This window comes from Coenobita brevimanus, chromosome 40, assembly GCF_032717465.1.
Source record: "Coenobita brevimanus isolate Jiangsu-jjx chromosome 40, ASM3271746v2, whole genome shotgun sequence".
Lineage (NCBI taxonomy): Eukaryota > Metazoa > Arthropoda > Malacostraca > Decapoda > Coenobitidae > Coenobita > Coenobita brevimanus.
Window position 1 is genome coordinate 12,919,340 of NC_136993.1, and position 18,502 is coordinate 12,937,841.

Consider the following 18,502-nt stretch of genomic DNA (forward strand, 5'->3'; position numbering starts at 1 on the left):
ATCTACAGGGGGTTGCATAGTCCATGCTGTCTAAGATGGAACATTGTATGAATATACCTGCAAGACCTTCCCCTATCCACCACATGGGGACACGCCAGGTAGCAATGGGACCCTGCCCTTGGATATATGTACATAACCCACCTTGATACTCTCCTATTTTTAGCTTGAATACTTCAACATAACTCCGATAGGCGAAAACGTCACTTTATCCCGTCACATCCCGAGGTTCTTCGCACTTCCGACGTCCCCCAATCCCGAGGTATTTTCGAAAAAATTTTTTTTGGCTAAAACCTCCGCTTTTGGTGAGAAACATCGAAAATTCATAGAGAAATCGCTCACCTGAGGTTTAAAATACTCGATCCAGGTAGGAGTTCCTCCTTACCTGAATGGGTTTTCTAACATGCTGGCACCAAAGAAAACGAGTTCTATGGGAGGGTAACTATTTCACACAACTCATAAACGGTATTTATTTATTTACTTGGTACGAATTTTTATGTAGTATGAGAGTATATTGGTTTTTGAGCAGTAATATAGGCATTATAAGCATTGTTTCACTCACTAACTAATCACCATACCTGACCTTTTTTTGCCACATTACCTGATCATTATTTCTGACTGTTTCTTCTTCTAATGCTATGTAAACTTTATCCTCCACATTGTCATCGATTGGGGAATCACTCTGGCCCTGAATATCTTTACTGGCCAGGTCACTGGTAACAGGTGAATTGCCGAGACAATGGCGTGAGGGGGGGAGGGGGGAGGTTATGCGGTGTAAGGCATTGTCCCTGCTTGGCATCTTGTAGAGGAATAGAGGAAGGTGTCCCGTGTATACATATGAAAAATCACGAGCGAAAATTGAAAATTGTGCAAATTAGGGACCTTACAATTGCATGACATACCAGTATGTCGCCGTGACTGGCAAATGCAAAATGTTGCAACGTACCCATACGTCGACGGGACGGGGTGGGTTAAAGTGACATTTTCGCCTATCAGAGTTAATATTTGTGACTTTTCTACATCACTCAAGTACTTTACAGGTAACTTGGAATGTGTCAGGTGAAAAAATAACGCTAGTAAGACGTAGGGAAGAAACTGAGATTTTATGCAGCAGGAGCATCAACAACATACACCCTCTCCTGACGAGAGCTCGGTAAGCACTGGCAAATTTCATGCATCAGTGAGTCTGGGAGTGTCCAGTGTGTTGCCAGATGTACACTTGCGGACATATCAAACAGAAACACCCCGTCCACCAGCAAGGTGGTATAATACTCTCCGCATCTGGTAACACTGATAGATATGGAATTTCACCTTGTTTCGTTCGCTCGCAAGGACGAACTGAACACAGTGATTATTGCTGCTGTGCGCAGTTATTGGCTGTATATAAACAATGTTCCACCTGACAATGTACTGAAAATAACGTTTTGTGAACATAGTAATAAAATAATTACACACCATACATTTTCGTATTTTATTCACATGAAACACACAGGTTCCGTGTGACCTTGGACAAACATCATGAACCATACATTTACCGATGGCCAGCATATAAGCCATTATAACATTATCTGCATTCCCACACTTATCAAAATAATCACAATATTACCGTACCCCACTCCTCCCTGACCGTGAACCTGAAAGTGGTAGATCTCTTATCGGCGTAGTTTCATAAGAGGTGGCGTCACAGGAGGAGGCAGGGTGGGACCCCTGGGAGACAGGAGGGAGGTGGGTGAGGAGTGGGAAATAGTGGTCTGGCTGGTGGGAGGGGGGGGTCTCTACAGAAGACGAGTGATGGGGTAGGGGAGAGTGGACTGTGGCAGGAAGCTAGGATGGGATGGATAAATGATACGCTGGTGGCATAGTGCCAAATCAGCTATAGTTTAACGTTGATTATGGAATTTGATAGTCAGGCCGATAAAGTGTTGCAGACTAGGGCGCGTTACGCAGTCTATCAGAATGTTTTGTTATACTGTCTATAGGACAACTTATTCCCTACGGGGTGGCACATTATACAAACCCTGCATTATTAGTGTATGATGAATGTCATCACATGATGATGTATGAAACGTCCCGTGATTGTCTGTCTGATGTCACCCTGTTGTCATGGCGATTAGGAGCTATATTTGTTTCGTTTACGTAGTAACATCATGGATGACGACTGTGATATCGAAAGCAGAGGGGGAGGGAGGAATTTTCTCATGCCACAGTAAATAATAGTTAACAGTAGTGATTCGTATCTATGGTTCTCTTTAATTACTGTATGGCAAACATGTAAAGGAAAACGTGATTTACTAGGGGGAAATGGACTGCGTCCCAGAACACAGGAGGCGATACTGGGGTGGGCTGATAGGTGGATAGAGAAATGCCTTATCAGCTGTATTACATGATCTTTATGTCGGATTACTGTAAACCCTATATTGATAGAGTAAATCGTGGTATGAAGGACGTGTAACTAATAAGCACTCTGATTCACAACCTCAATATCCAGTTCACTGTCCTCCCCTCCCTCTTCCCGACAACTGAGTGCACTCAGACGTGGGTACTGGCGGGGAGGGGAGGTGACCGTAATGACTGCTGCACCATGAAGAGCGGATCACATGTTTATACATCAACGACAGTGGTTCACCTGTTTTCTTAGTGGATTGCAATATACACCGTTACTCAGCCAGGGCAAAAGCTCCATGTTCGGACACTGCTGAGATGTGTGGCTCAGTAGTTGCTCTCTGTGAACAGGGCAATGATCCTTGTATTCATTTTTATCCTGTCTGTTTCATACATTGTGAACGCCACTCGATTGCTTAGCATAACAACACACACTGCAGATGAAGTGCGTGTTTTCATTTAATACAAGCGATTTCTATAACTAATGGCATAGTTTATGTAATATGCACTTGCTCAGACTGGATAACTGCAGACATTACAACCTTGTTCCACCATTGTTGGCTCGAGGGTTTGGGAAGGAATGCTTGGGCATAGGACAGTTGCTCAGTATGAACCTAAATATAACTAATAATACCACTGGCAATCTGTAAAATCAACAGCCATAGACGGCATACAGAAAACGGCAACATAAACCTGGGTTAAGTAAATCCACCTGTATTTTACTTTGGTGCCATAAAGATATTAAAGAAAACCATAGGGACCATCATTACTGTCAGACTGTTCATATTATTGATGATGAAAGAAAATCTACGTAGGCCTATCCTTACTCTGTTTACGGTATCAGTCGTCATCCATGATGATACTACGTAATAGGCTACAAGGGTAATTCCCAATCACTATGATATCTGTAACGTCTGTCAAACTGTAGGGAAGTGTAATATATTTGCACATTAACAGTTACCATACTCATAATACAGGGGTACTGAGCCACCCAGCGAAAAGTGTGTCGTGAATTGTTACAAACCATGACGGTCCATAACAGCACTTGGCAACGTCAACATAACTTTTCATGGTCTGACTGTAAAATTTCATATTCTCTATGAAACACTGATTTATCCTAGTCATCGCCTTGTAATCTATCCCTTCTGCTGTAGCTCCTGTCGTCTACCAATGTCCACTTTCCCCTACCCCATCACCCCTCTCCTCTAGCCCCCAGTTCGAACACTACTGCCCCCTATCTCACCCACCTCCCTCCTCCTGTCTCCGAGGTCCCCAACCCCCACCCTGCTGCCCCCTGTAGCGCCACCTCCTGTAAGCAGTGAACTTGCTTCAATTTCAGAGGTCTACTAATGTCAGCTTCACGGTAGGGAGGATGGGCGTCACGATAATTTTCTGTTCATTGATTGCTGTGGGGAAGCTGATAATTATGACTTATATGATGTATTATTAACTGTTGCATGGTTCATGACTCGAAACTAAACGACTAACGAAATTCGAGTTAAAATCACTCATGAAATCCGTCATTTATAATAACTGCCATTATGCTGAGGATGTATTGTGTGACAATATTTAAAAACTTACTATCATCAGTATATTTTCTGACGAAACATTGCTCATATAATACCACCAGTAACTGCTCACAGTAGCAATGATAGCTACTTTCGGTTCGTCCTAGCGACAGAACGAAACCTGGTGAAGTTCCATACCAAGCAGTGTTACCAGATGTGGAGAGCATTACACCACTTCGCTGGTGGATGGGGTGTTTCTGTTTGATACTTCCGCAGCTGTACATTAACAGCCGGATCAACTTGGGAGATGGTTGGAGTCAAGCCTACCTTAAATGTGATTTTGATGGGTCTCAGAGGGGTGATGGGATCAAGGTTGTGTGTGTGTGTGTGTGTGTGTGTGTTTGTATATATATATATATATATATATATATATATATATATATATATATATATATATATATTGGCTGATAGATAAATCTTGTTTCAATCAAGTATCGCATATGAACGTTATCAAATCTGAAACTTAAGTAAACAAGAGTAAAGTTATGGTGTCTGAGAGGAATGATATCACAGTATTCACAGTGAGGTTGGATGGTGAGGATATGGAGAGTGTGAGTGCATTCAAGTACTTGGGTACTGTGATGAGTAAGGATGGAACTTTTGGGGATGAAGTGCTTGAAAGGATACAGCAGGGAAGGAAGATTGTTGGTTTACTGAAAGCAGTGATGGTGGTGGTAGAGTATGGAAGTTAAGTCACCGCATGACAGTATTGTAATCCCTACCATGACGTATGGAAGCGAGGAATGGATCTTGGTAGAGGGGAATAAGTCAAGAGTGAGAGCAGTGGAAATGAGTTACTTGAGAGGATCATGTGGAGTAACATGGAGGGAAAGGTTGATGAATGAAGAAGTGAAAGAACGTTGAGGGGTGGATGTGTATGTGATTGAGAAAATTAGGAGAAATACACTGAGGTGTTTTGGATGTGTGGAGAGAATGGAGAGTGAAAGACTGACTAAGAAGGTGTATGTAGTTGAAGTGGAGGGAGGGAGAGGGAGGGGAAGACTGAGGATGATGTGGAGGGATAGAGTTGAGAAGTATATGAGGGAGCGGGGAGTGAGTTGGGGAGAGGGCAGTCTAATGGTGGGTGACAAAGCGACTTGGAGGTGTTTTGTCTGCGGCCACCCTTTGCGGGATTAGGGCGTCAGGCTATAGATAGATAGATAGATAGATAGATCGCATATGATACTTATACTACTACTCCACGTTGGTCATTGGTTCACCAGAAATATATATATACAGTAATACCCCAATATACGATACCCCTAGGTGCGATACCCTGACTTAGCCAAACCCCGTTACACGATGGCCGAGCCTCGGTTTAACAATGGGCCCTCCAACTTCTCATCCACAGGCAATAGGGCGAAATTTTGAAATGCACATGTTCCCGTCGCCAGCTGAGCCCACCTGCCTCCCAGGATGCACAGAAATACACGTGCTGGCCCCAAAGCCATCTCTCACCCCACGCTCGTGTTGCATCACCAACGTTACACAAGTTGCTATTGTTGGGCATCATAACTGTGTACGAGTAGTGCCGTGAGTAAAGCAGTGATACTAATCAGATGTAGAGTGCGATTTTCTGTTAATTTTAGCCTAAATATGTGTGATCATTTCTGGTAAGGGTGTTGCATGTGGTGAGGATAGTGGTGAGGATAGTGGAGGCCCTAGTCGGGGTGGTAAGCAGCCTGCTCGTGTTGGTGCTGGTGATGTTCCTGTGAAGTATGTGGTAAAACTGTGTCGCTAGAAGTCAAGCTAGATATTCCTAAACGCCAAGACAAAGGCGAAGGTGCATGTGCTATCACTTCAGCTTTCCACCTGGCCCAGTCGACTGTCTCCACCATCATCAAGAAGAAGGAGGCCATTATGGCTACTTCTGGGGAGGTTGCAACCTTATCCGACTCCTGTATCACCCACTAGGGAGAGCCTGCAATGGAGAAGCTGGAGCAGATGCTGTGCACGTGGGTGGAGGATCAAAACAGGCAGAAGGCACCCATGAACCAGGTAATTATTTGCACTAAGGCTCTCTCTCTATGAGATGAAATTGAGGCGAGGTGGGATCTTCATGATAGTGAGATTTTCTAGGCAAGCTATTGGTGGTTTGACTGGTTTAAGAGGTGAGCTAATCTCCACCACGTAAAGATATATGGTGAGGCGGCGAGTGCAGATACGGTGGCAGCGGGAGCGTTTCCTGACTAACTGAAATGCGTCATCACAGAGGGTGGCTACAGTGCAAAGCAGGTCTTGAATTTTGATGAGACTGGGCTCATTTGGAAGAGAATGTCCTCCAATACATATCTCGCAAAAGAGGAAAAGTCAATGCCAGGGTTCAAGGCATAGGACTGGCTGATACTCCTCCTGGGGGACAACGCCGGGGGCTACCTCAAGTTGAAACCGCTCCTTGTCTACCACTCTGAGAACCCCAGAGCTCTGATGGGGTATTTTAAAGAGAACCTTGGGGTGATTTAGAAGTCAAACAAGGTCTGGCTGAGCTCTAATATCTGTTCATCATATTTCCACTTGTACCTCTCTCAATGCCCTGAAGAGGTATGCCCTGCAGGAGAATTTGGCAAACAGATTTCTCGTGGTGGTAGAGCATGCCTAGCCACCATCCCTTATGTAGGAATGGGAAAGCAACATAGAGGTGGTGTTCCTGCCCCCCAACACCACGTCCTTGTTGCAACCAATGGACCAAGGGATGATCGCTGCGTTCAAAGAGTATTAACCCATCACGTCCCGATCGATTTCCCCCCTTCGATACCCCTCAATTCCAAGCTATTTTGGATTTAAATTTTTTTTTTGCTAAAACATCCGCTTTTGTTGAGAAACAAAGGAAAATCACCAAGAAAGGGCTTACCGGGGTCCGTAAGTGGTCAGAACAGGTGAGCCTGCCAACGTCAGGTATCGTACTCTGTCACTGATGTGTCAGGCTCTCACGTTTTCTATGGTAGGTAATTTTGGGAGAAGCAACAAAGAACACGTCTACATTTATTGATTTGGAACTAATAAACAATCACAACAACAATATAATGGTTTTCAATGAGACACGTAGGAAAAATAACCATTGTTCCATTGCGCAAGCATAGCGAGTTTGGTCGCATTGGTTACAAGGTAGTTGCTATTTTTCTTATTTCAGGAAACATATCATTTTTTCTACTTGCATAATACTGTTTCAATAACATTTTACCATTTTTGACTATGTAAATGTTTTCAGCCGTTTACATTCATTACGATGATATTTATCATAATGACTGTGCATATTTGCCTACTCAGCTCACTCGCTATCACTCTACACAACATCCATTACATTTTTTTTTTACCTTCATATTATTGTTTCCATGACATTATGCCATTTTTCAACCAATGTAAATGTTTTCACCTATTTACATTCCCTACGAGGATATTTAGTGAAATGCTAGCGCATATTCATGTAGCATGTACACTTGCCACCACTCGTGTTTCAACTTATATTTTATTTCTTCACTTCCAACATCCTTCCCCACTTACATTACATCCGTTTCCACTTTATACACAATTTACATATTTTCGGTCCTTATTTATTACACTGAGCTTCAGAATATCGCATATTTATACACTCACTAGGAAAGTTTCGACTTAGAATAAATTTATGCACTTACATAATAATTTTCTACTTACATTACACCCGTTTCCACTTTATACTACTACTGTATTTGCATATTTACGGGTTTTATAATTACACTGAGCATCGGGGTGGGGAGATGCTGGTGGGGGAGGTTCGTGAGGAGGATTGCGGAGAGCTTCCCCACTCGCACTCCTCTTCCCTCAGCCTTTACCCTTCCCCTTTCCCTTACCCTTAAAGCCTTGGGGAACATCAGGGGGCTGTGGGGAGGAAGTCCTGGAATATTGGGGAGCATAAGACGAGCTGGGGAGGGGCTCCTCCTCACCTCCCTGCTCCATCACCACACCACATGATTCACCACGCACCCTCACCGCCCCACGTGATACGCTCCGCTCCCTAGCGCCACCAAGTGAGAGTGATTACTCACTCCCGCCACTCTCCCTTTCAATTACCACCCCTACACTTTCAATTTCACTCCCCACTCCCTCCACACCACTTCCACCCATCACCAAATAAAACACTAGGCCCATACCTGATAGAACGACGTGCTGTCTGCTCGGGGCGGCGATGAGTGATGATCTCGCGGCCGTACCACGTGGTAGCACGTCCCACAGCTCCGTCCTCGTCCTCGGTTTCGGGCTCCATATCACACAGGGGCTGCAGACACGTGATTGCGTGATGTTTTGGTGCAGGCTGGCCCCCTCTAGTGGTATGATATGTGACGTAGCGCCGCTTCCTCGGGGACGGGACCTCCTCATCACTGCTGCTACTTTCCTCCTCCTCTGGTGGTAAATAATCCTTGTCTGCCACCTCGTCTTCAAGGGGCGAATCACTATCGTCTGTGAAGGCGTCCAGGGTGGCTTGAATTTGCTCTTCTGAGAGACCTCGGTGTGCCATGTCTGACCTGGGTCACTGCTAACAGGTGAATGACTGAGGTGAGGGTGGGCGCATGTCGTGTGGGGTCGCTGAGTGTCCCCGCCTGGTGACAGGTAGGGGAAGGACTCCCAACCCTATGTACCAAAAAACAAACGTGAGATTTGAAAATTGTACAAATTATGAACCTTGCAATTGTGCAATGTACTGGTACATCGACGGGTCTAGCTGTGACAAAACGTTGCGACGAACCCATCCGTCAATGGGTGCCTCAGGTTAACTCTGCCCCACTATGCAGCAGTTGTTGAGGGCCTGTGACAGTGATGACAGGACAATAGTGCAGCAGTACTGGAAGGGCTACAATATATGCCATACCCTGGAGAACATCACTACAGCATGGTGTGAGGTTAGCCAGGCCACCATGTACAGTGTGTGGCGGAAGCTGTGGCCAGAATGCATGCACTCCTTCACCAGCTTCTCCGAGGGCATGGAAGGTCCGCCGGTGCAGCGTGTGTGGCAGGACAAAGTGGAATTGTCACACAAGGTGGGCTTCAGCCACAGGGAGGAGCCACAGGCAGGAGCTCAGCAATAAGGAGCTCTTCAGTATGGAGATTCAGCGGGTGCACCAAGAGGCACAGGAGGAGGACGTCTTCCCTGAAGTGCGAGCTCTCAATATTACAATCCTGAGGGAGATCTAACGAAGCTGGATGAAATCATTGTGCTGCTGCGCACACACGACCTTCTCCCAAGGATGAATCAGGAATGCATCTGATTGGCTGAAGGAGGGGATGAAGGTGTATAGGATAATGCTGGAGGAGAAGAAGAGGGCGGCCAGGCAGACAACAATCCCTGCCTTCTTCAAACAGGCCCCCACCATGCAAGCAAGCCACAAAGGATCTCTTCAGTCCTCGATGAGCAAATCATCTCCCCAGCCTTCAACCAGCAGAATACCTCCCCAGCCTTCAACCAGCAGAATACCTCCCCAGCCTTCAACCAGCAGAATACCTCCCCAGCCTTCAACCAGCAGAATACCTCCCCAGCCTTCAACCAGCAGAGCATCTCCTCAACCTTCAACCAGCAGAGCATCTCCCCGACCGTCAACCAGCAGAGAAACACCCAGGGTTTCCTCCTGCCAAGGACATACTTGCCAGTAGTGCTGCACCTAACCTCCAGCCAATGCCCATCTCCTGTGTCACCTGTGTCTCCACTAAGGCTCTCTGCCACTCCATCACTGCCTTCCTCGCCATGGCCTCCATCTCTCTCACCAATTTGGCCCCACTGTCTCTGTCTCCTTTGCCACGACGTGAGTCACTGCAACTGACTCCATCACTACCTCATCAGTCATTGCAGCGGTCTCCTTTGCCACCTCACCGGTCATTGCAGCTGTCTCCCTAACCACCTCCTCTGTCATTGCATCACACTCCATCGCCACCCCCAGAGCCATCACACCGCACCTCATCGTCACCACCAGAGCCATCGCATCACACCCCATCACCACTGCCTGCCTCATTGCATTGCACTCCATCGCCACCCCCAGAGATAATGCATCAGTCTCCCGCTACAATCACCTCATCTTGCCAGACTTCCCCTCCCCTTCCCTCTGACCCTCCTCTAGTGATTAGATTTTAGATTTGAGGGCTTTGAGGTGGGGTATTGAGTGGTACGGAGCACCACATGTCACCTAGCCTCGAGGGGGATAGCAAGGATGATGACCAGGACTGGACATGGACTTACAAGAAGTAAGCAATGAGAGATGTTTAATATTTCTGCTCTATTCCTTATGTTTTTCAGGCTCTTTTGTTGGTTTCAGTGAGTTATTTCAGGTGTTAGGTTTAGGTTAGCTTCATTGACAGCTGTTAGGCCATTTAGATTGGCTTTAAATTTGTTTTCGGACTCATTTGGGTGGGTTTGGGGCTTGATTTGGGAAGAAACCCAAGGTTGGTAAATGGTCTACGTTACTTTACACGTTAAAAGTACCCCAATGTATGATACCCCGCTTAACAATGGTGTTATACCTAACCAATTACATCGTTAAACCAGGTTATGCCTGTTTATATATATATATATATATATATATATATATATATATATATATATATATATATATATATATGTATGTATGTATGTACAGGCATAACCTGGTTTAACGATGTAATTGGTTAGGTATAACACCATTGTTAAGATAGATAGATAGATATAGATAGATAGAGAGATAGATATAGATATGGATAGATGGATACAAATCATGTTTGAGGCATGTCAGCACCATGGAACCCAGTCTTACAATATCCTACAGAGACCTAATGATTCGGGTACCAAGTATCGGGTGTATGTTTGAAGTACCTCTATCCCAGTGAACTTGCCGAAGTGTGATTTGGGCCACATGATTGTTTCATACATTACTATGAAATACACTGAGTTCTGTATACTAAGATGTTACATTTACTTAAGAATATCTGCAATAATATTTATAATTTTGTGAGATGTCACTGCATGATTTCAACACAACACTATTTTCACATGGCAGTTGGCATTGTAAAACACTTATCTAATTATGTGTTGAATTAAGGAGTGTAATGCATAGGTTTATGAAAAGTTCCATAGTGTGTTATTACAAAGGCACCAACTCCATTGCTTCATTTCAGATTGCCAGTCCTTTCGGTGGAATAGGTGAACTTGTTCCTTGGACAGGCAGGACTACCAGTGCGGTTGATGATTCATGGGCTTTTTATCAAAACTTTCTGTCGTTGTAACAGTTTCTTTCACATAGGAGGTATATTGCTCCTTTTTTCTGTGTGTGCATTGTCATGAATAATGGTAGAATTTTGTCAGTGAGAAATTATGGTTACTAGAAAGGTGTGGAAGCGAAATATATGAAATACACTGAGTTCTGTATACTAAGATGTTACATTTACTTAAGAATATCTGCAATAATATTTATAATTTTGTGAGATGTCACTGCATGATTTCAACACAACACTATTTTCACATGGCAGTTGGCATTGTAAAACACTTATCTAATTATGTGTTGAATTAAGGAGTGTAATGCATAGGTTTATGAAAAGTTCCATAGTGTGTTATTACAAAGGCACCAACTCCATTGCTTCATTTCAGATTGCCAGTCCTTTCGGTGGAATAGGTGAACTTGTTCCTTGGACAGGCAGGACTACCAGTGCGGTTGATGATTCATGGGCTTTTTATCAAAACTTTCTGTCGTTGTAACAGTTTCTTTCACATAGGAGGTATATTGCTCCTTTTTTCTGTGTGTGCATTGTCATGAATAATGGTAGAATTTTGTCAGTGAGAAATTATGGTTACTAGAAAGGTGTGGAAGCGAAATATGTGAATCTGATTTCCACTGGAAGAAACCATGTTATAAGAGGTAATAATGAGCAGGAAACACATCAACCCGTCACGTGCCATCGAAGTACATGTAGGTCAGGCCCTGCTTGTGCACAACATGCCAGCGACATACATGTACAGTCGCCAAACTTTCCACCTGGGCCACCCAGCCGCGAGAGGTGGGTAACGGGTGCTGGCAACAGTGTATGTTTGTTCGTGTGTACATGCTCGACGAAAGTTCGGATCATCAACTCTCGTCTTCCGTAGTGAACCTCAGTCAGAGTTCATCCCAATCTTCAGTCGACAATTTTTAGCCGATAGAATTTCAAAGGAACTTCTTGAAAGTATTGGATAATGTGAGTATTGAAAATAAGTAAAATAATATAAAAGACCGCATCTTCACATATATTACATATTTATAAACGTATTCTTTTTCATTATTACATAATGACCCCGTAGCTAAAAATTGTCTACTGAATATTGGGGGGAAGAACCGTGGTGTGACCGGCCCTTACGGTGGAAAAATAGATACCGGTGGCTGTTCGTTCATTTCGCCAGTCCTGGGCCGGTCTCGATTAAAGCTATTGAAATACCATTCTTGATCCAAGACATGATTAGATAAGTTAGGTCATTAATCGTTACAGGATTACTCATTGGGCGGATATTAATTTAAACTAAGTAGGAGAGATAGGAACTGTAGATGTCGGAGGTTGAAACTCGTTCGCTGGGGCAGAATACTGCCTGAGTCAGCTAGTCATGAGTCCTATCGTTAACAATAGAAAACCTAGGCATCTCATTACTTAATCATTACGTGGATCACTGTGATTGCAATGCAAACACGGCAATTGTTATAAGAGTTGATATATATTAAATATGCGAAACAGTACTGTGGGTGACGTGGAAGTTAACGCTTCCGCCAGCCGATCCGTATGACGTGGTTATGAGAGATGGGTTTCTCCTATTAAACACCAAGCCCTTATCTTATGACCTAGGTCTTAGTAGCAGCCAGTCAGCAACCAACATCACATATTCTAGCACCCCGGGCCTCAGTGACGGGCGCTAAAGCGCCTAGGTTCGTGGGATTAAAAAAAATAAAAAGAAAATCAGTGTTCCAGCCTGTAATGATAATGTCATGTTAGTTATGTTGCATTTTCCGATCACATAAATAATATCACAGGTAACGGTGATAATAATGTCCCAGCAATTCATGAATCAATAGAAATTGTGCTTAAAATGACTGGAAGATTTTGCATACTGTGATGGAGAGGTGGTGTCTTCATCTTGCTATAATGTGAGATAATGTTGTTCGGTGAATAATCGATGAGCCTGTAAATGTGTGACCTCACACATAAGCGGCACCGCTCACAATCATTTTTCCTTGAGTAATTCAGTCATTCGTTAGATGAATGGACTATAAAGGTGTGCTGTTATAACCGTAGTCATACGAAATAATCATGATACGGTAAGTCATTATCATAGCTGATATAATAGCCATATTCGACAACAGTATGCATAAACTCTTTGCCTGTTGAGGTGACTATTTTAACCTCCTACCTCTTCGTGGTGCACCACAGAACACATAAAAACATCTACCTGAAGTACTACCAACGAGGAAATATGCAACCGTTAACAGTGTCTAAACATCATCCTAATGCTTAATGGTCAGTGTCATTCATGATGTGAATATGGCAGGTAATCTAACTTGCAACTGGACATAGATGTTAGATAAATGCATTGCTCTTCAACCCATACTGATACTGGTATCAAGTGATAACCCTATGAAATGGAATTACTGATATAAGGAGAGTGTGAGAGAAAGAGGCTTGAAGCGATTGCAGTATATAGAGCATTAACATGTTACGGTAAAAATGTAAAAACATAGAAAAGAAAATGTTTAGTGTTGTTAAGAATGCAAATATTTGGTAGAATGCTAATGGATCTCAAAAACTCGTTCGGCAATTATTATCACTAGCGGATTTGAATAACGTAACACCCCCCCCCCCCGGCCGGCTCCTGCCCTACCCTTCACAATGCCAAGCTCCCCCCCTTAAGCAGCTCTCCCACCGGCTCGACCAGTTGCAGGAAACCGGTCACATGGAATTGTTGCGTGCCACAGGTTGCACAGACCAAGGCCAAATAAGCATAGTATAATATATATTATTGTATTACATATAACAGTATATGTTCATATGATAATATTATATATATTACCTTATTATTAAAGTAATATAGTCAAATTTATTTGGTCTTGGTCAGCGCGACCTGTGACACAATTTTCCGTGCGACCAGTTTCATGCAACTGGCTGAGCCGATGGGAGAGCCGCCTTACTCCTGAGACATTTTTCTCCCCACCCAACTCCGTACCCAGCCATCTATGGGATGAACTTTGACTCTGACTGAGGTTCACTACTGACGAAGAGAGTTGATGATTCGAACTTCCGTCCAGCATGTACGTACACACGAACAAACAGCTACACTGTTGCCAGCACCCGTTACCCACCTCCCGCGGCTAGGTGGCCCAGGTGGAAAGTTTGGCGACTGTACATGATTGATTTAAGATATTTGCCAAAGTTCAAACATTTAAATTTTGTGCAAGATATTTGCTTTGGATAATCCTGCACCTGTCTAAGCCTAATACCCATGCTGTGAGTCATCTCCGTGTACCTCTTCCCACACAGGGCCTTGCCAACTCAGTCCCACCTTGAGGGTGAGTGAGTGAGCATTATGGCATATCATAGTATTCCCCAGCACACCCTCCCAATGCTTTCTTCCCACAGCCTCAGACGGTGGAGAAAAAAGCAAAAAGTAAATTAAAAGGGAAGGGAAAAGGCAACGGAAAGAAAATTGTGAGTCGTGGGGAAAGTGAGGAGGCAAGGTTTATTCCCCAACCTCCTCCCCAGGCTGCTACCGAATTTCCTCCCCATCCTGACAACGGCAACGTAGGTGGCCCCATCGGTGATAAGAGCGAAACCGAAGGAAGGGATGAAGTCACATGGGAGTGGGACGATGGGAGCAATTTCATTCCCATAATTCATGCCTTCACAGGCAGTGATACAGCAGGTTGTACTGTGCTGAAGCTGATTCCCACCTCAAGAAGAATTGACATCTTCAGGATTTTTTTTTTACAAATGACCTAGTTTTGAGAATTGTTCTCCTCTCCAATACCTATACCACCTTCTGCCGTGGCACAACCCCACAGACACTCCACGGCCGACTCTTCATTGCAGACACAAGTGACGAGTTGTACCACTTCCTAGCCTTGGTCTCCTGATGGGTCTAATCAAGAAAAATCAATTGCCTTTGTACTGGACTATCGATCCCCTTATGTCAACGCCCTTCAGAAGGGTTATGGGGCAGAATAGGTTCCAGTACATTCTATGCTCCCTTCATTTCTTCGACAATAAGGACCCCAACAACACTGGCAGCACAGACAGGAAGAGGTGGATTTGGCTCATGTTTGATCATCTGATCACCTTGATCACCTTTTATCTCTCTACAGAGACCTGGTCATAAGCGGGAGTCTCATGTTACACAGGGGGAAGATCGTCTTCAGGCAATATATCCCAAGCGAGAGACACCACTTTGGGTTCAAGACTTTCACGATGTGGGACTGCAAGACTGGGTATGTGCAGGACATAATCCTGTACACATTTGCACAGACAGATATTATGAAAGAACAGTTGGACTGTCAGGAGCAGTAGTGAAGGCGATGATGGAGAAATACCTTCATCGTGGGCACATCCTGTATTTGGACTATTGGTACACAAGCGCGATTCTCATTCAGTACTTGCAGCATCAGGGTATAGGTATCTGCGGGATAGGAAAGAAAACCTGGCACCACATGGTACAGGTGGGTCGGAAGCTGGAAAGGAAGGAGGTGTGTTTTGTCAATTCAACAATATCCTCACCACCACCTGGCACAACAACCAAGAAGTGAACCTCTCATCAACTTTTCATCGCTTCCTGATGTACCTCACCAGGACCGTGGCCTACCACAGCAAGAAGCAGATTCACATATGGAAGCAGGAACCAGCAATTGATTAAAATATTAACATGCAGCAAGTGGGCCAGTTCGACGCCATGAGTTCATGTGTGGACTGTGGCAGAAGTGGTATAAAAAGCTTTTCTTCCATTTTCTGGATATTACGGCACTGAATGCCCACCTCCTCCATGCTAGGACCATGGGAACCAGTGAGACCTTGGAGGGATTCATCAGAGAGCTGTGGAGGGAGCTGATTGGCACCCATGGACGTGATCGTGGGCCTTGCCAAAATCCACGCATTGGTGAAAACCCCCTGTGCCTCACCGAACGCCACTTCCCTAAACCAATCACAGTAAAAGGGACAAAAAGGAATCCCCAACGCAGGTGCCACGTCTGCCAGCACAGCAGAGCACGGCCACGGACCCAGTGGAAGGACACCATGTATCAATGTGTCAAGTGTGACTTGGGGTTGTGCCTATTGCCATGCTTTGAGGAGTATCACACCTTCCTCCACTTCTATGTGTTAGAACCTGTGTTATGTGTGAAAAAAGATGCCTATTAGTGTTACTGTAATGTATATGTAGATTAGTGTAAGTTTTTACATAAGTAACTGCTATGTATGTATAAATTCGTGTAAGTGATATCATAATAAAGTGCAGTGTAGTACTTTATATAACATTTTTTAAGTAACATAACAGAGGAAGGAAAAACAAACGAATAAAAAATAATCCATTCACGAGATTGCTGGCGTCCTCCATTCATATAATATCTGTAACGGTGGACTTGAAGAGCTGTAGGTTGAAGTCCAGGGGGAAACAACTCCGGGGAAGCAAGTTCCAGAGAGATGCAGAACGGGGAATAAAAGAATTCTGATAGGCAGAAGTCATGCAATATGGCTGTGTGATATTCCAGTCATGAGCTCGTATATTGCCTTCAATGCTACTAATATTCCAATTTCCAGATGCCCGTGTAACACGAGGGAAGGCATGGAGAGGTGGCACCATGGACGCAACTTCTTCAGAGCATTTGCCATAAAAATATCTGTAAACTAATGCAAGGGAGGCAACATTCCTTCTTACTTGTATGGGAAGTGGTTGATTTATAATAGCAGGGTTATTAATAATTCCAACAGCTTTGTTCTGAATATTGTCTGGTTGTTTTAATGCAACTGCTCCATATCCATTATACAAGGGTGGGCAATATTCAAGCCAAGAGCGCAATGACTTTTATAAATTATAGGTAACTGCTCGTCAGTGAAGAAGTTACGGACTAAGTACAATAATCCAAATTTCTTTGAGGCAGTTTTAGTAACTGATCTGACATCAGATGTCCAGCTGAGGGCATTGTTAAGTGAGACACCGAGAATTTCAGTACTTTTGGAAATTGGAATATTAGTAGCACTGAAGGCAATACACGAATCTGGCAATACCTGCCTCTTAGTATATCGTAGATATTTGGTTTTACTAGCATTAAATGAGACAAGGTTGTTTTGTCGCCATTCATTGCTCATAGATAAGTCTTGGTTTATGGAGATGGCTGTGCTGAGTTCAAAGTTAGAGACATTAGACTTTGTAAATGGGTGTTTGAGTATGCATGAACGGTGAAGTGTTGAGTCATCTGCATATGAATGGATGGGATTGTGGGTAACAGATAAGAGGCCATTAATATGAACCAGGAATAGGGTTGGTGCAAGAACTGATCCCTATGGCATGCCGGTGTTAGCTGAGTGGAAATTGGAATATACATACTCTACTTTTACTCTTATTGTTCTGTCGCTGAGATATGAGGAAAGCAGAGGAACAAAATAAGTTAGTCCATATCAAGGGAGTTTGGACAGCAAGTAATGTTGCCACACTCTGTCGAAGGCTTTAGAAATTAACAAGGGCTACTGCATGAGTTTCTCCGTGCTGGTCAATTGATTAATGGATGGTATGAGTCAGGAGACTGAGTATATCAATGATGGATCCTCCGTGGCGAAAACCATGGTGTCTATCACTAATTAAGTTGTTGGATTCAAGATGTTTAACTATGTGCTTATTCATTAAAATTTTAAGTACTTTACGAACAGAAGATGTGACGGTTATTGGTCTGTAATGTGAGGGGTCAGAGGAACTTCTTTTCTTTGGAATTGGGTGGATATTGGCTTCTTTCCATGAATTTGGGAATGAAGAGGTATGTATGCTTAGTCTGAAAAATTTAGCTAGGACAGAGGCAAGTTCTGGGGAATACTTTTCATAACAATTGGAGGAATTCCATCTGGGCCTGGAGATTTGTTGGTTGGTAAATTGTGTAGGATGGATTTTACATATCTTGTCTGTATTTTATGTGGAACAATTTAGGGAGAGTCAATTTCTCGTACTGGGACGTTCTGCCTGACTTCCTATTTGGTAGAAGTTCTGGTAAATGTACTAGCAAAGATATTCACTTTCCCACGCGGGTCATTTGTAATGTTGTCATCTGAAGGTTTGGGGGGAGGGGGGCTAACTAATAAGACTTTGATGGGATTGTGGTCAGAAGATCCAAGTGGTGACAGTACTTCTGTCCTGTACGGATGGGGATTATTCATTAGGAATGGATCCAGGAGATGGGCATTATGATCAGGATTGTCTGGTATTCTGGTTGGTTGCTTTACCAACTGCATGAGATTAGACTTGTGTAATGTGTCTTGTGTGTTCAAGAAAAGACACATAGTGAGTACAATGAGCAACAATAATTCGTTGTGTGAAAAAGTTGGAAGTATAAGATATATGTGTGTGGAAAAAC